Consider the following 19,142-nt stretch of genomic DNA (forward strand, 5'->3'; position numbering starts at 1 on the left):
TGAATCTCCTTATTCAGAGAGTTTCTCTTGGCTGGGATGCCAAGGCCATTCACAGGGACATAAAAGGGGCAGGTTGGGAAATGTCTGCCCGAGGGAGTAGGTGACTGAAGTCAACCCAGGGTTTGGAGCCAAAGATAACAATCCAGAGCGGAAAAAGCAAGCTAAGGTAGCAGGCAGTTGGGACAGGTTAAGGTTAGTTGTAGCCAGCCAGGGCTTGGGAAGCTGGAAATCTACTGCAGCGAGAAGGAGTCAATTCAAGGGCACCTGAGGTCAGCGAGGGAGAGTCAAGATGCAGCCACAGGGAAATCAGAAGTAGGTGAGGGCTTGTGGGTAGCACAGGGGACAGATCTGTATCAGGGAAATTTGATCCACTGTTGTGTTTCCTGTTCCTGCTTCTGAGGTTTCCCTCAGCCGAGGCTTGGCAGGAGATGCTGTAGCTGGGCAGCAGGGGTGCTGAAGGCAGCACAGGTGAGAACCAGCAATGTGTCCACTGGGCTGAAGAGAGGAGGTTGCTGGCACGGGAAGGTTAGTGTGGTGGCCAGTGAGTCAACCGAGGAAGCTCTTAGAGAACGCAGCAAAGCCCCTCGGGCACAGAACAGCCTCACAAGTGTGGATGCACAGATGGAGACGAACATTTTCAGAAATTCTTATGTCTTCGGCAAAAGGCTCCTTTTCCTCGGTTTCGTAGACTCAAATAGCAAGTAGCTCTCGCTGAGGAGAGAGGGGAAAAGTAAAACAAAGACCTTTCCAGTGACTCAGACACCATGCATCACACTGTTTCTGTAAAGGGACAAGGGAGGCCCATGGCGGTCGGTCATCAGATTCAGGGAGCCGTGAAACCTACAAGATTAGCTATCTCAGGAAGATCCAAGACTCACGAGGTCATACCCGAGGCTATGTGTTCAGAAAACAATTGCTAGAGAAGAGAAGTTTTTGGGATGGGGCTGCCTGGAATTCAAGAGCGAGCTCCAGAGAGGCAACCTTCCTAGGTGGTCAGCCACACTGAGGTGGGCTTTTCAGTGATGCAGCTTCTTTTGAGTCAACCATGCTCTATAAGGAAATCTAATGAACGTGTGGATTCACCAAGCTAGCCTTCAGTTCATTGGTTCTTTGGTCTGCCTTCAGTGCCCTCTCTGGGGTTAATAGAACATTACATATCCTAAAAAAAAAAAAAAAAAAATCATGCAACAATGATAAATAAAAAAGCAGCGAATCTTGACTGTTGCATCTAAGAAGAGAGGGAATATACACTTCCATACATCAGAGACAATAGTATAAGAGGAAAAGTCAAAGAAGGAAGGAAGGAAGGAAGGAAGGAAAGAAGGAAGGAAGGAAGGAAGGAAGGAAGGAAGGAAGGAAGGAAGGAAGGAAGGAAGGAATAGAATGAATCTAAGAAGTTTTAATGTTGGTCAGTATTTCAGAGATACAGTATATGTTTCTCTCCCTTTCCTAGTCTAGGTCAGAGTCAAAAGAGATCAAAATGAGAATTCTGGCTTGGCTTGAGATTCTGAGAGCAGAGAAATAGGCACCCTTCTGGCTTCCACATAACCACACATGGAAGCTTATGTACACCGACACCCCCAAACATGAACATACATATATGTTCATGTAAACATGTTCATGTAAATCCTCTTTCCAACCATCCTTCCCCATTAAGCATAATACACACACACACACACACACACACACACACACACACACACACACACGAATGCACACACACACACACACACACACACACACACGAATGCACACATGCATGCACACACAAAATCATCCCCTCTTCCATTGACAATTGATGAATCAAGTGCATCCTCTTCTCTTGGTAGATGTGTCAATCTAACAACCAGGCACAAACACTCCATTTTTGCATCCAAACAGTACACAAAGATGTGAAAAGCCCTCTGTGCTTGGTAACAGGATTCTGCAGTATTTCCGACATCAATTAATAACTTCATTGCCTCTCTCTGTACAATACAAATAAGAAGAAAAACAGGCATTCTCTATTGCTTTTCAGCAGTACATGAGAAAGGAGGTGGGTGGAGGCTGCACTACAACTCAAGGTAAGTAAGACTATGTAGAGATGTTAGAGATTCTTCACAGACCTTCTGACAGGTTTGGCCTGGGAGGAAGCAGGGCTGTAATAGAAACGGCAGAAATGATTGCTGCATCTGGTCGGAACTGCAGAAGTCATCATCGGGAACGGCCAAGATACAATGTAGACAGTGTAGATTTAATTTGAATAATGCGTTAGACAATTTCAATTCCTTTGAGTATCCAGAGGTTTGTATGGTTTTTTTTTCCCTGTATTTATTAGCAATTTCACCATGAGTGAGAAAACAGACAAAATAATCATGGTAAAAGAAAAATGCATCATTTGAATCCTGCCTATTCCGGTGGGAACCAGTGTCACTGCAGAGGACATGCATAACCCCCTCCGGTACCCATCTTCACAGTGCAGATCCCCAGTCCCTCTAGAGTACCAACAACACTGCCATGTCTGCTCTGTAGGAAATGCCTGAGCACTATGGGAGTCTGGAGCTATCCAACGCATTGACAGAGAGCTCATGTTTTATTAATTGAGCAGTTATGCACCAGATGAACTTGATCCAGGAGGGGTCACATCAGACCCCGTGGCACCAATCAGGAGATGATGAAATTGTTTACTTGGCTGCCTGAACCACTACAGTGTCATTTCCATTAAGCCCAGGCAAGTTGTTTTTAGAAAAATATCTTCAGTCCCAATTATCATTAAATATTTAAGGAATAAGTCAATGAGTGTCTTATAAAAACGAAGTTAAGAAGCAGAACTCACAGGGCAGCTGTGACAAAATACAGATTCCACATGAATTATCTTTTGAGAGAATCAGAGTAAGATCATAGAGAGGCATGGAAACCTGATAACGAGGCATCCCATTCCAGTGGCCCTGACATGAACAAAGACCAGGATCAGTCAGATTTTTCATCACCCCGTATGGGCATAAAACAAAAAGGGGAGCTTTTGTTTTTGTTTTTTGTACAGCACACAAGCAGGCATTGACAAAGAGAGGCGTCAAAAACACAAAGAGGAAGAGGTGGCCTAGGGGACTACACAGAAATCAGAGTTTTAACATTTGTGGCTGCTGCCCTTGGACCAAACTTCTGGGACTGAAATTTCTGGCCCATGGGACAATCCATGTGTAAGATGAATCTTAAAAGGTCTTATTAATAAAAAAAAAACCCGGAGCCAGGTATTGGGGTAAAAACTGAGAGTTCAGGGAAGCAGAAAGAAGCCAGCCACGTTCCTACTAGAAATCCTCAGCCAAAGAGAGGCCTACTTCCTGTATACTCACGCCTATATACCTTTCTGTCCCCGCCTTCTTACTTCCTTTCTCACCCAGCTACATCACTTCCTCTTTCTGCCCAGCTCTGCCCTGCCTGTCTGTCTGTACAGACCTCCAGACCTCCATGGTTAACCAGTGCTGGAATTTAAGGCAGGTGCCACCACGCCTGGCTCTGTACCCAGTGTAGCCCTGAACTCACAGAGATCCGGATGAATTTCTGCCTCCCGAATGCTAGGGTTAAGGGTGTGTGCTACCATTGCCTGACTTCTATGTTTAATATAGTGGCTGGATTTTTCCTCTGATCTTCAGATAACCTTTACTCGGTGGGGTGCACAAAGAAAATATCACCACATCCATGACCATCATCATATATGTGTGCAGGCTAAGGATTCTGGCTTAAAATTATTCATACAACAGTCAGCTCTGGGTACTAATACATTCAGATTTTCTTATAGATAGGAAAGAGGTACTTTGCAAAAAAAAAAAATCTACCCAATTTAGCTATTTTCTATGCCTTTCATATTGAGATTTTCAGATCCAATATTAAAATGAATTATCTCATTGATATGTGTTATGTGGTGGTAGAACAGAAGTTGGGAACCAATCCCTCTCTAGAGAGTTAGAATGTGTGTTTAGAAATCCTCTTTTACCAAAACTCTAGACCATGGGGGCAATACACAGGGCACTGTTACTTATTAAGCTCACAGCCTCTTTACTCAATGCTCAGGATGGGCTTCTAGGAATTATAAGCAACTCATTTGAAAACACTTTGTCTTAGCACAGAAGAACTCAGACATCAGATGCTCAAGGCTTTCCCTGCATCTCAGTTCAGTTCTCCGGAGTCTCCTGACTAGATAGCCTCTAAATCGGTTTAAACCGATGATACCTGTTAGAAATGAGTGCCAGCCCACATTTTAAAGAGTTTGGTCCCACAGAGCTTCTCCTCCTTCAGATGGCTAACATACTTGTGATTCACTGACTTGCAACAGGTTGTATTTTTAGTGATATTTTACATCCATTATTTATTTACTTATTTATTATTTATTTATTTGTATAGACTGGGGTGGTGGTGGTGTAAGGAAGAGGCATGCATGCGATAGCACATGTCAGAGGGGAACTTGCAGGAGACCTCTCTCCTTCTACCATATGGGTCTCAGAAAGAGAACTCAGGTCTCTGGGCTTGGTGGCAATGACTTGACCTGCAGAATCATCCCACTAAGCCTAGTGTTATCTGCTAGCCTGGTTCAAAGAGTTCAGAAGGACATTTTCTTTGTTTACTAATTTGCTATCCAGTCCACTAAGGAGAGACAAAGGGACCAAGAGCAGAAGCATCCTCCCATGGTGGATACATCCCAGGTGGATGCATTCAGCAACCCAGAATCTCCCTATTCTGATGCCTATAGCCTCTATCAGTGGGATGATACATAATTGAAAAGTAGTTTCAGGGTTGCTGTTGTAGATCAGTGGTAGAACTTTTGCATAATCGGTTCAATCCCCAGTGCCAGAAGAGAGAAGAGAAAAAAGAAAAAGAGACAAACACCTTTTCCAGATGACCCTGTCTGAAAGTTCCAAGACCATGACCCAAAATAAACAATCTGTCTTTGTAAGTACCTCAGTTAGCTAATACCCGAATGTTCCCAGCATCTTTAAGTCTTTATTGATTCAGAGAACTAGCTCAAATCTACTGTCATTTCAGCCTCGAAAACTGGCTTCTAACAGGAAGAGTGGGATGAAAATCCAAATAGTTTAAGTTTCCAAGAGTGTGTGGAAGCTCCCCGCCGTGAGTGTTTCGCTGGGTTCGGCTGCAGCAGACGAGGATTTCCTCCTGTGAAGCAGACCTCGATTCAATCAGAAAGCAGGTGGTTAGCCCCATAGTAGTGGTGCCATTACTGCATGAGTGCTCATGTCCTCCTCGGCAGGTCAGTCTCACAGTGCAAAGGGCTCTTAGCGGGTTAAGACGCTTAATGCTTTTTCTCCATAGCTATCTAAACAACACCTTCTGGAACTGTGAAAGCTAACTGGCTTGGGGAAGCTCCCAGTACAGTTTGAACTTGATTTCTCTACAAGATGCCAGCAAGGTGTATTTTGTCTTCAGCATGGTATCTTCCACCATACGGTCATATCTTCTATTTCTGGTGGACCAACTTCGAATGGCAAGAGCTTGTGATTTTTGCAGGGGTATAGTTTTTTTGGGGGTGTCTTAGTTAGGGTTTCAATTGCTGTGAAAAGATACCATGACCACAGCAACTCTTACAAAGGAAAAACATTTAATTGGGGTAGCTTACATTTTCAGAGGTTTAGTCCATTATTATCATGGTGCGACATGGTGATGTGCAGGCAGACGTGGTGCTGGAGAAGGAGCTGAGAATCCTACATCTTCACCCGCAGGCAATAGGAAGTGGTCTGACACACTGGGCATGGCTTGAGCATATATGAGACCTCAAAGCCCATCTCCACAGTGACACACTTCCTCCAACAAGGCCATTCCTAATCCAACAAGGCCACACCTTCTAATAGTGCCACTCCCTATGATCTTATGGGGGCCAATTATATTCAAACTACTACAGAGGGCCTGCACTCTTCCTTACCAGCAACTCACAAGGAAGTATCCTACTCCTGATAATGAGTTTCTTTGTTTAATAACCTATGGCTTCTAAGAACAGCTTTGTTTAGCTATACAGAGTATTTCCCTCTAAACTCTTTCAAAAATCTATAGTTCTAATTTTTTACAAGATAGTAGATTTCCATATGTTTTCCTCATATCCTCTTTATTTTAGTTGCTTCCCTACCATTGTGTAGTTTTTATGCTTTACTAGGATATTGATGTAGAGATGTTTATATTTCCAGTTAATTCACATTTCCCTTGGAAACTTTTATATAAACACACACACACACACACACACACACACACACACACACACACACACACACACACACTGAACATCTTGAACACAGGAACACATATCCATTTAATCATATTCATTATGGGAATAATAAATTACTTAACCAATTTCCTATTGATGAACATTTAAGTTACTCTCACCTAGAAAATATAACTATTATATAAATGCTTGTTCTAAAAGTAGAATCTCGAGGTCAAAGGGATTGGCCACTTAATGATGCCATCAAACAGCCTCCATACAGTTTGGATCAATTCAGACTTCAGCTGACAGAATGTTTAGTTCCATGATCCATATACTGAGATGTGAAGGGCAAGCTAGTCTGTTTAAAGTTCAGCAGTAAGAAAACCTACTACTGTGACATCTTCTCCCAGTGTCCAAGTATCAGAAATTCATGATCTTTTTAGGGATTAGAGTTTTCTCTAGGAGGCCATGACTGAAGTGTATCAGTGATCAGGGTAAGTGGCTTTGAAAGGTTCACAGTCTTTTGTGTCTCTCTGTCTCTTATTCTCTATCCCTCCCTCCCAAGTGTGTGTGTGTGCAGACAGAAGAAGAGAAATACAAGTATGGGTATAGCACACATATGCTCCAGATTTTTTCTAGAGAAAAAAAAATCTCAATTATATTATTTCATAAGAAAATTCCATATAGTTTGCTTATATAATTGCATCTCCAATTTTACAAAGGTCTTTGGCCTTTGTAAACTCAGAAAGTACCATCACTGTGGTATGGTTAATATCTAGACAGAACAGATGGATGTTCCACCTCAGGCAGACATGAGATCAGTGTCACTGCAGGAAGTGAAATCTTTAGTTCTGGGTCATCCGGCAGGTTTACGGTGGGGACGGGTTTCCGTCTCTGGGTTTTCTAGTGCTGTTCTCTATCTAGTACAGCCCACTCCCAGAACTCTGCTCAGTCGTCCTCTAAGGTAGGCTTGCCCTCATTTGTTCTCAGTTCATCTGTCTCTGTTTCTCCCTTGCAGGGTGAAGTGCGGGAGTGAAGAATTGGAAAGCACACCGGTTTCCTAAGGCTGACTGGAGACTTGGGATGTTTCTGTTTAAATCTCACTAATGTATTCCAAACATCGAGCCTTAGGCTTTCTCCCCCCCCACCCCCACCCCACTCCCCAACTCCCCCACCCCCGCTCCATGTCCCTCTTTAGTTTGTTATTGCCACGGCTTTGCCTGACTTCTCTTTCTTTCCCTATTCAAAAGGAAAGGATCCGGGAAAGTCCTATGGTGGGAATGGAAGGTCTTCTTTAAAAGTCTTGAGATGTGTTATTTGAAACAGACCAGAAAGCATGTGGTCCTAACATGGGAGAGATTTGCAATAACCAGAAGAAGGAGAGAGGGAAAAGAGCATCTGAGCCGGGGAGAAGGGAGCCAGATGCCTCTCAGGGACTGCCACACAAGTTGTTAATGCCTGTGGGATGGAAGGGGAAGATTGCTGGCTTCTCAGGATTGACTTTCAGGCGAGTGCAATGCTTTTTCTTCAGAGAACAAGAAACACAATGGAGAAACAAAGGCAAAGTTGCTCCCTAGAGACAAGCTGAGGAAAAAGCCACACATCCTCCTTAGCAGGAATATTTCCCAGACGTTTTATCTCCCCTCTCTTCTTTTTATTTTTATTTTCAACCTACCTGCAATAAATTAATCCATGAAGGCTTAATGTCGTCACATTTCTACATTTCTGATGGCGATCTGGCTTAAAGGGGAACATGCACTAGGACCCTCTCCTGTTCGAATCCATTCTTTTCTGGGCAATCTGGGAACACATTGCTTTTTCCTTGTTGTGTTACCTGTGAGTTGATAGTGGTCTTGTCTGTTGCCTGTTGGCAGGCTGCTGTGTTAAGAAAATGGGTATCGGTTAGGAATTAAATCTGACTTTTGAAACTGTGTGTTAATTACTTTTCTCATTGTTGTGACTATATGACCAGGAACAACTTGAAGGCCGGAAAGGATTTTTTTTTTTTTAGTTTCACGGATCTATGGTAGTGAAGACCCAGTCCATTAGGGGTCGTGGGAACTTGCAACTCAGTTTGTTATCTCTTGGTGGATCAGGAGTCACACAGCTTGGGTTGGAAGCAGAGCTCCACTTTTCAAGCTCTATGTCTGTCAGCTTGGTCCCATGTGAAAAAGGTTTCACAATGGTCTAAATCCGAACCACCAGCTGGGCGGGGCAAGTGTGCAAATAACATGAGCTTGTGTGGGACAATTCTCATTGAAACCATAATGCTGTGGTAACCAGAATGCTTTCCAAAGATAGACTCTCAAGAGGGCACAGAGTAGGAAAAGAACCCGACCTAGAAATAATGGACACCTAGTAGGAAATTCTCAGAAGAAGAAGAAGAAGAAGAAGAAGAAGAAGAAGAAGAAGAAGAAGAAGAAGAAGAAGAAGAAGAAGAAGAAGAAGAAATAGTGGCCTTTCCTAAGGCATTTTTTTGGCTTCAAAGTAGCAGCTTTATCTTTATGACCACCCCCTCCACCCCCACCTTCCCACCCTCAGGGTCCTTACTTGTCTACTTGGGGTAGATTGAAAGAAAATGGCTCCCAAAGGGAGTGGAGATATTAGGAGGTGTGGCCTTGTTGGAGTAGGTGTGGTCTTGTTGGCGGAAGTGTGTCACTGTGGAGGCGGGCTTTGAGGTCTCATATATGGTCAAGATACTGTCCAATGTTTTTGTCTACTTCTCGTTGCCTGCATATCAACCTGTAGCAGCTACCTATCCAGCACCACGTCTGCCTGCACGCCCCCATGGGCCACTATGATGATAATGGACTGAACCTCTGAGCTGTGAGCCACCCACCATTACGTGCTTTCCTTTGTAAGCATCGCCATGGTCATGGTGTCTCTTCACAGGACTAGAAACCCCAAACGAAGACACTGTCACCACCTCTTTCCCTTGTCACAGAACACTGGTGAAAGGTGCAGGCAGGGGGGTGACATAGAGGCCAGGGCCATCTTCATATGCCGTCTTATGTTTAATTTTCACAACAGCGCCGATACATACTGTAGTGTTCTCTATTCTGCTGAGATAAAAACTAAGCCTAAGGAATTAAATGATGCGCCTGGAGCAAAATAGCACTAAAAATCAGGTTTTTGGACTTTATCTAAAGGCTTCCAGGTTATCATTGACCTGCATCAGGTTTTCATACGTTTTTCCCCAAGTTTATTGACAATCTAGATAATGTTTTGGGTTTTTTTTTTTTTGTTTTGTTTTGTTTTGTTTTGTTTTTTTTTTGCGGAGGTATGGAGGGAAATGTTTACATCTTAGGGGTTCCACTACTGTGAAGAGACACCATGACTATGGCCACTCTTAATAAGGAAGACATTTCACTGGGGCTGGCTTACAGTTTCAGAGGTATATAGTCCATTATCATAATGGCAGGAAGCATGGTGGCATACAGGCAGACACAGTGTTGGAGAAGAACACATTTCCTCCAACAAGATCACATCTACTCTGACAAGGCCACTCCCTAGGAGCCTATGGGAGACATTTTCATTCAAATCACCACAGTTTATCACAGCTCTAAGAAAGGTTTAAAAATAAATAGATAGATAGATAGACAGAGAAAGAAAGAAAGAAAGAAAGAAAGAAAGAAAGAAAGAAAGAAAGAAAGAAAGAAAAATTTAAAAGGCAGAAGACTTTACATCTATCAGCCTTATCTCCGAAGAGAGCAAAGGAAAACACAGGGTTTTGACCTCATTCATGTAGGTCAAAACACAGACAGGTTAAAGTTTGTAAGGAAATCGATTGTAAGAAAGTCGTGCTAGGTAGCAGACGGTCAGGTGAGGTGGGGGACAATGTGGAAATTGGAGAATTGTGGTTTCGGAATTGGATTATCTAGTGGCTTTTCCTGAGCAAGCATGAGCAAACATCTGTTCACCACGGATAGGACACCGACAGTAGATTCTGCCCATGTCTTGCCTGAGGGTTGCCAGGAGTGCATTATGCCAGAAACATAGAAGAATATGGTAGTGCCTTTGCATAATCTCAGAATTCATGGAATAACAATAAAACCACAACGGTACAACAGATCATTGGCAGCCAATTCCCAGGTAGTCCCACTGTCCACGGCAATCCTGGCTGAGGCAACCCTGGGTTCCTCCAGTCCAGTCTTAATTACTAATATTAGCTCTCAGCTTGCACATCACACAGCACATAGTAAATCTATCTATCTATCTATCATCTATCTATCTATCTATCTATCTATCTATCTATCTATCTATCTATCTATCTATTTATCTAGGTAAGGATTAACCTTTATAGCTGAAAAAGATTAATAGGCCCCAGCAGAATTAAAGAGGTGTCAGAGGCCAGGGCCAGGAAAAGAAATAGTGTCTCTCTCAGCAGTAAGCAGCTAACTGGCTGGAGGTCTGCTGGAGAGGTTTTGTGCCGCTGCAGGGTCGGAGCCCAGCCACAGGAGTGAAGAGAAATGAAGGCAGGTCCAAATGGTCTGGGAAGATAGTTGGACGGCAGGTCCAGATGGGCAAAAAGGAGGACAGGCTAAAGGCAATCCAAGCAGGCTATGCCAATAGCAGGGACCCAGCTAAACTGGAGCCCCAGAAGCAGTCAGAATTCTATACCTGTAAGTCCTTACACACACACACACACACACACACACACACACACACACACACACACACAAAATCAGGTGACAAGATGACCAGCTATTGCCATTGTAGTGTTGGGTGTCCACCTTTCTTTGTAGGGTCGGTCCATGGGAAGGAGTTAAGCCTTTTATTCTTTCTGTCTGTTGTGTGAGAAAAGTTTTAAGGTCTGGTTTTCCTGAAAACAACTGTAATACACTTGGATTCCCGCCCCCCCCCCCAGGTCTAGTTCATCTAGTTGAATTTACAGAGAGGGACCCTTTTTCCTCTCAGGAATAAGTCCTTTATCTGTACTACATGGTGATGCTGTTCATGTATCCATCTAGGCGCAGGGATACTCTGTATATGGAGTCAAAGGCTACTTGTAGAGGGGAGTCTCTCAGCACAAGGCAATATGAAATAACAGTAATAGAGTTTTGCACAATACAGGTTAATGTAGGGTAGGGCTCAGCCCGACGTCAAGATGAGAGGAGCTTGGAGAAGGGGTTTCATGCTCCTACAAGGCCATGAGAGACCTGGAAGCTGGCTGCATCACTGGAAGGCCACCTGAGCTTGCTTGGGTGATGACTCACAAAACCTGCCTCTCTGGACCTCCCTGCCCAGCTGGTAGGCAGCTCTACCGAAGAAGTCAGCTTCCTCCCAGCAATTATTTCCTGTCTGTGTAATTTTGGGGAGGGGCCTCAAGAGTCTTGTATCTGTCCAGGCTTCCTAGGTCCTGTAAGTTTTGTGAGCTTCCTGAGCTGCGTCTTTTGTGGTTGGTTGGTTGGTTGGTTGGTTTGCTTGCTTGATTTTTTGAGACAGGGTTTCTCTGTGTTGCTCTGGCTGTCCCGGGACTAACTGTGTACACCAGGCTGGCCTTGAACTCACAGAGATCGGCTTGCCTCTGCCTCCCTGAGTGCTTTTAAAGCGTGCGCCACCACCAACTTGTGAGCTGAGTCTTAAGAACCTCTTTCCTTCCACCAAGAAGGAATGCTTCAGTTCAGAGAAACTAGCTGCACTGTCCTTGGGCTCAGTCCCTGCCTCGATTGCTTTTTTAGCTGTATGGCCTTAGACAAATCTGCTCACCTTTATATACCTTCGTAAACCTGTGAGAAAATGCTATTTATCTCATGAGTACCCGTGAAACAATTTTTGCGTATGTAGTGAACTTTGTATAAATGGTAGCTGTCATTGCGGTTTTACTATGAAGACCTGGATGGAGTGTGAAGAAATGATGGGCTCCTGTTGTCACTGTGGTGTGTGATCATATTACTACACTACAGAAAAGCCTCACAGCAGATGTAAAACAGAAGCCAGTGTGAAGAAGATGACTGGAACCCCTGCTTACCTGGCCTTCTTTGAAGAAAGGGAGCATTCCAAGAAAACCCTGTGATATACAAACTCGGGAAAGACAGGAGCTAGGGAAATGTCCCATTAAGGGTCATGGGGTCAGGTGGCTCAATGGCTCTTTCCTCAGTCCCCCCCCCCTCCCCCCATTCTCGGGACTGCTTTTCCTTTCTTACTAAGCTATTACTGTTTCTATTTCAAACCATGTGTCCTTGGTGCAGTCTTTTGTCCTGGAACACAAGAGCTGAAATTTGTGTGTGCCCTCTGAACTCAGATCCTTGTCTTAGGTACTCCTGAACACGCAGCCCTGACTCTCTAGGCTTTCTCAGGATCTCTCTGACTCGATGCCTAGCTCAATAGGAATGACGTTTGTGGGAGCCCAGCTGGGAGACCGGCTCCTACATTTTACCCCAGGGTACGCTTGAGGAGTGAGGGATAAGAGATTTAGATGGAAGAATAAAGGGAAGAGAAACACATAGAAACAAGGATAGCCTCGGGAGAGCCTAGATCCTTTCCCACTGGCCCCTCCTGTCACTTCTAGAGGGCTAGTTATAGGAATTCCGCGGGATGGAGTAAAAGACCTCCCCCTATCACAGCCAAGTGTAGACCCTTCCAATCATCTAGAAACCATGTACATGGTCAAGCAATCCTCTAATGCAGCCCTGCTGGGTAAAGAAAGCTCAGATCTCACTAGGAAACCTTTGTGGTCCTCCACAGACTTTTTCCTTCATCTCGCCTCATTCTGATTATTATTATTATTATTATTATTATTATTATTTCCCCCATCTTGCCTACACTGTTGTTTTTCTCTCACATTTTAATAAACATTTTCCCAGCCTTCCTTCTGGGTCCCTTTTTAAAACTCTTCTATTAATGAAACCAAGAACCCAAAGGGAACCCTAACTCCCCTGGCAACGTGTACATTGGGGTTCTCACATGCAAGTTCCAAGTCTTCCTACCCCCTGGTAAGCATCTAATGTAAACAGGACAGAAGGCAGGGATCAGAAGGACAAATGCCTCCAACTGGTGCGGCTGCCAAGACATGACGAGGTGGGATGGCTGGGAAGAAAAATCATGGAAAGAAGAACGGCAGTTCCTTAATCATTTCTCCTCATCCCTCACAGCTCTGCAGGGAAAACGGAGCCCGCTGGCTGCTGTGGGCCTCCGCTGGGCACCACGTGGGGCAGATGTAGAAACTACAGAGAGCATCCTTCAGCCCCCAGCACATCCCGCAGTTCACTGAGAACAATCCCCCACCGCCTCACAGCCAGACTTTAATTCCTCCTCCATCTTAGCATCCGGTGCACAGGATGCAGCCCAGCTGGAGCTTCCCGGAGGTCACAGGCACTTTTTTAAACAGCTTTCCTGAGCCCTTCCCACTGCGGGAGGGGGCGCCTCTCCCGGGCTCAAGCTTCACTCTGACCAGCTGATCCATCCACACTTCTCATCCAGGCCAGAGAAGTCTCAGGCTCCACTAGGCGGCTTCCTGAGTGTCAAAGTGGGCGCCTGAAAACAAGCACCTAGGTACCTCCAGAACAGCTGGATGGATGCACCTCAGGAAGTTGATGAATTATTCAGGAGGCCAAATGGAACCGTCCCAAGGGAGCTTTGCTGGGGTGCAAGTAAGCGGTGCTTTAATTTGAGAAATGTTTAATGGGTTGCGGCATGAAAAAAAAACGTTCCCTCAGATCTTGGTGAACAACAGTTTGATGCAAATCAGGCAGCAGAAAGACCCACTGTGTTTTGTAGGTTTGTAGGGAAGAAGCTGGTCCATGAGCAGCAGCTCCCCTTTGCCCTGCCTGGAGCCCTTACAGGCTGAGTTGACTTTGAATGCAGAGACGACAGACGACTTTTGTGGAGGCTTAGTCCCGAGAGAGAATGTAATAACCACCCTTTGCACATCTGTTACTAAGTAATCCCAATAATGTCACACAGTACAGTCAATCTCTTCCCCAGGATACCTTCCCGGTCCGTTTTTTTGGTGGCTTTCTACTGATTGGTTCGGATGAGAAAGAAGCCACAACACTGTTAGACATGTTGGAAAGACCTTTGTGTCTGCCAGGGGCTGGGAAATAAATTCCACAAAAATTGGGAGCCTCCCACCAGACTGAAATTTCTCGCGGTGGTCTGAAACATGCCAAGATACCCCTTACCCCTTCCAAGGTCAAGGGGAAATGGTTGCGTGTGACCAAGAGAGACACAGCATAGGCCTCTTGATTTTCGAGGCATTATGGGCCTCATTTGAATGTGCCATGCCATCAAAGTGAGACGAAAAAGTACTACATTTTTAGTAAACCCAGAGTGATAGATGGCTCGGCAGCAGGTTCAGGCTGCCTTGCGATCTGGATCATGTGTGAGGCTGGAAAATGAGTGCTGCAAGGGCAGAGGGGATGCTTCACTCACAGCTGGATCCCCATGGTCTCGAACATTATCTGCCATGAATGAAGCCAGTAAAATAAGCACGTTCTGAATGAATGAATAAAGGCGATTTTGAGTCTGGGCTGTTCAACAACACATTCCACAAACGAGAGAACTAGAAACAAATTTTAGTGTCCTTAGTTAGGGTTTCTACTGCTGTGAAGGGACACCGTTGACCAAGGCAACTCTTATAAAGGAAAACATCTATTTGGGGCTAGCTTACAGTTCAAAGGCTTAGTCCATTGTTGTCATGAGAGATGGCATGCAGGTAGGCAAGAGGTGAGAGTTCTACATCTTGATCCTTAGGTAGCAGAAGGAGACTGTGTTCCACAATGGGCACAGCTTGAGCATAGGATACCTCAAAGCCTGCACCCCACAATGACATGCTTCCTCCAACAAGGCCACACTTCTTCCAATAAGGTCACACCTTCTAACAGTGCCACTCCCTATGGGGCCATCTTCTTTCAAACCACCGCACCTAGGTCAGTGGAGTGTCTCTCAGCTCTCGATAGCAGAACTCTCATGGATAGCTGGAAGCTCACCCATCTTTTCTGAGGTTACTCCAAAATGGGAGGGGAGGTGGGTTCCTTGAGTGACATGGGGGGATTCCTGGTCTCAGGTTTAACTCAGGAGGTAGGGTACTGGAAACTCGTGGACACGCGAAGCTTCCACGGAGTCAGGGTCTTTGTGTTCTTGTTTTGAAAGGTCAGAGAATGGAATTCACAAACCACTGAAGAGTAAATATTTTGGAAAGAATTTTTTCGTAGGTTTATAGGGTAGCCCTTGAGAGATGGAAGCAAGCAGAGCTCCCATCTAGCCTGGGCAGGTCCCCGGGGATGGGGTTGTGATCCAGGGGTGTGTTTTACAGGCCTATGGCAGAAACCCGGGGGAAGCGTGGGAGCTAAGCTACAGTACAGGAGGCCCACGCTTGACGCACCAGGTACCTCTCAGTTTTGCTCACAACTTCACGTCTTCCAGATGTGACAGATGTGAAAAATTATAGTTCTTCTGTGATAGTGTAAAAAAAAAAAATCACCAATTTTCATCATGACTATGGTGGTTTGAGAGAAAATGGCCGTCAGAGGCCCATAGGGAGTAACCCTGTTAGGAGATGTGGCCTTGTTGGAGTAGGTGTGGCCTTGTTGGAGGAAGTGTGTCACTAGGGGAGGTCAGGTTTTGAGGTCTCAAATGCTCAAGCCAGGTCTAATGTGACATTCACTTTCTGCTGCCTGCCCATCACAATGGAGAACTCTCAGCTACCTCTCCAGCACCATGTCTGCCTGCTTGTCTCCATTCTCTTGCCATGACCATAGTAGACCAAACCTCTGCACTGAAAGGCAGTCCCAATGACATGTTTTCCTTTATAAGAGTAGCTGTGGTCATGGTGGTCACAGGGATAGAAACCCTAACGAAGATAATGACATTAAAGACAAGTGAAAAACTAAGGAAGAAACAAGTCACACATCAGAGCACAAAACTGCCCATCTTCCGTCCCACTTTAATTATGTATATAGATGCTTATACCTCTCCTTTGGTGGTCTATTGAGCAAGATAGTCCTTATTTTCCATCCACAGAACTAGAAGCACTCTTGTGTTCAAGTGACGGCTAACAATATCAATTCCAATTCCTGTGACACGTGAAAGAAGATTGCTTATGAGAATTTTCTCTTTGCCTGCCATGCTTTTGATATATTTCTGGCATTCGGATGCACTGTGAATGTCAGCTAACGGGCTCATATGGTTCAGCCATTAAGTAGGCCGGAAGTCCGTGATTTGATTATCCGGCGTCGAGTGAATGTGTTCTGAGGAGGCTTTAGATAGAAACTCAGAGGCGTGCTCAAGCTTTGTTCTTGTTCTGAAGCAGACTCTTACACCCCAGTATTTGGAATTCTGCTTTTGCAATAATCTCTTAGGTGATGTGGCTCCTACTGCAATAGACTACACTTTGAATTGCAAGGATTCGAAACAGTGATTTTTAAAATCAGTACATCAAAATTACCTAACCGTTTACTTTAAAAAAAAAAAAAAAACAGCTTTGAAACATAATTGGCATACCGTTTAATCCATTTAAGATGAAGAATTTAATGGTTTTAGTGCATTCACAAAGTTGTGCAAATAATTTAACAATTTTTTGGGTCCCTGCCACAGAAATCCTTGTATCACTTAGAAATGTATTTCCTCCTTCCCTCCAAACTCCCTTCTGTTTTTTTCCCCCACAAGTTTAGACAACTCCAATATACCATTTGTGTGTCTATAGACTTGCCCAATCTGACAGCTCATGTAAATTAAGCCATATAGTACTTAGTATTTTGTGACCTTTTTCCCTGCTTAGATGATGTGTTCAAAGGGCGTTCATCTTGTATCAGGTACCAGTGGGTCATTACTCTTCGCCACACTCAGCACGCTTGTCCTTGACCTAGCTCTTCTACTGCATGTGAAACTATCACTGTATCTTACATTTCTGTTGCTGTGATCAAATCCCCCAAGAAAAGGACCCCCAGGGAGAAAATGTTAATTTTGGCTCACAGTTCCCGGTTACAGTCCATCTTGGGGGAAGGTCATAGTAGCAGGAGCTTGAGGAAGCTGGTTCCGTCGAACCCACAGTCAGGATGCTGAGCCCTAGAGGCTCAGTTCACTTTCTCCATTTTGTACAGCCTAGTATCCCCGACTCAAGGAATGGCCCTACCTGCAATTAAGATGGATCTTCCACATATGCTACCGGATGCATTTATATGTTTATACAAACATATGTCATATATATATATATATATATATATATATATATATATATAACAACAATGAAAGAAAAAAAAGACCATGAAAGTTTGAGGGGGTGGGAGAGCATGGGAGGGGTGGTTCAGGAGAAGGAGAGGGAAGTGATATATTTTAATTACAAAAATAAAGGCAAGATTTCTAAAAGATGGGATTTCCCACATCAATTGAGGACATCAAGAGAATCCCCCCATGCCTAGAGGTTCATGTTCCTGGTGATTCTACATTCTGTCACGATTATAAGACCAACCATCACACACTGAAACTTGACCCTGCTTTTTCCTGGTTGCTAATGGATGGCTTTTTTAAAAAAAAATAATTATTCCCACATCCTATCTCAATCTTAATGGATCAGAATTTCTGAGGATTCGGAGAGGAAATTGATAATTTTATTAAAATTGATAATTTTCCTAAGCTCTTCAGGTGGTTTTGATAATTTGCCGTCAGAACTGCTTCACATTCCAGAAATCAACTCAAGCGACTACTTTACCCCAAGCAGAAAGAATCTTTGTGTCACAGATGTCAAATTTTAGAATCCTTTATAGAGGGTGACTAGAGAGAGTATATGTCTTTATATCAGATGGCTGGATTGAAAACGTATTTCATCTTTAAGAACACACAGATTAATGGGGTATAGATCTTTTGAATGAAAACAGCTCTTCTGGCCACACTGACACTTTCTGCATTGGGAATAGATTGTCAAACAGTGTGTATTCTGAGTGGACATTTGATTTAAGCATCTTCTTTGAGCATGGTCACTCAATTTTATGGCTTATCTATTTGGACAACTAGACTCCAGCTGTGCCTGAGGCCTCTAGACTCTAAGAGCATTCAGTTGGGCAGTTGCTTAAAAAAAAATATGTGATATCTAAGAAACTTGTGATTTATTGGATGTGCTCAGTGAATTAGGAAATGAGAATTTTTTTGTCTTGACGCTGATTTATCTTGGCTATTAGCCAAGTCTCTGACTCTCTGTCTCTCTGTCTTTCTCTTTCCCACTTTACCTGGTGAGACAGGAGTCAACTGCAGAAAAAATATATTGACTTTGGTAAACGTTTATGTTCTGGTGCCCATTATTAGGGGCTCCCACTAAAATAGGCACAGGCACACGCGTGTATGCACACACACAAGTGTTTGGGAGAACAATAGTTCGTTTAGTGCTCATAACTAGGAAACAGAATATGTGGAAGGGTCAAGAAGCTGTATGCAAGAGAGAATGCAGAAAACCATGGGTCTGCATCCTAAGTGTCTCAAGGCTCTGCTAAAATACCAGTAGTAGAGCAATAGATGGCGATCAGCCAAGAGAGCAATAAACCCAGGCTGCCTAAGGAGATGGGAGACAACTCATGTTAATCCCACTGGTGGAGAATAAGATCACTACCATAATTTAAAGCCACATTTGAAGCAAGATTTATTTTTTTTTAATTTTAACTTTTTTTATTTTTTGGTTTTTGGAGACAGGGTTTCTCCATGTAGTTTTGGTGCCTGTCCTGGATCTCGCTCTGTAGACCAGGCTGGCCTCGAACTCACAGAGATCTGCCTGGCTCTGCCTCCCGAATGCTAGGATCAAAGGCATGTGCCACCACTGCCTGGCGGAAGATTTAATTAAATACTGGCCAGGTGGATGGGCTCTGGCCAGGTCCATACCCAGTTTTCCAGGAAAATGCTTTCAAGTTATGGTTTGCAGAGGCTTAAATAGTTTCCATTAGGTCCAATCAGGGGCAAGTATACATCCAGACCTAACTGCAGCCTTCATCCAATCAGGGGCAAGTGTACATCCTCACATATTTCCTGC

The 19,142-nt window shown here is 44.1% G+C and overlaps 1 long non-coding RNA gene across 2 annotated transcripts; it reads left to right on the top strand.

Moving 5' to 3' along the window:
* Positions 1 to 2,015: 2,015 nt before the first annotated feature.
* Positions 2,016 to 7,895, top strand: LOC121823806 (uncharacterized). Of its 2 annotated transcripts, XR_013045725.1 has the most exons (4): positions 2,016 to 2,063; positions 4,823 to 4,926; positions 5,020 to 5,242; positions 7,206 to 7,895. It is a non-coding gene; the product is annotated as an uncharacterized LOC121823806 (long non-coding RNA). The 2 variants fall into 2 exon arrangements; XR_006065413.2 differs by lacking the exon at positions 2,016 to 2,063 and having other exon boundaries at positions 4,538 to 4,926.
* Positions 7,896 to 19,142: the final 11,247 nt, after the last annotated feature.

Source organism: Peromyscus maniculatus, chromosome 18, assembly GCF_049852395.1.
Source record: "Peromyscus maniculatus bairdii isolate BWxNUB_F1_BW_parent chromosome 18, HU_Pman_BW_mat_3.1, whole genome shotgun sequence".
Lineage (NCBI taxonomy): Eukaryota > Metazoa > Chordata > Mammalia > Rodentia > Cricetidae > Peromyscus > Peromyscus maniculatus.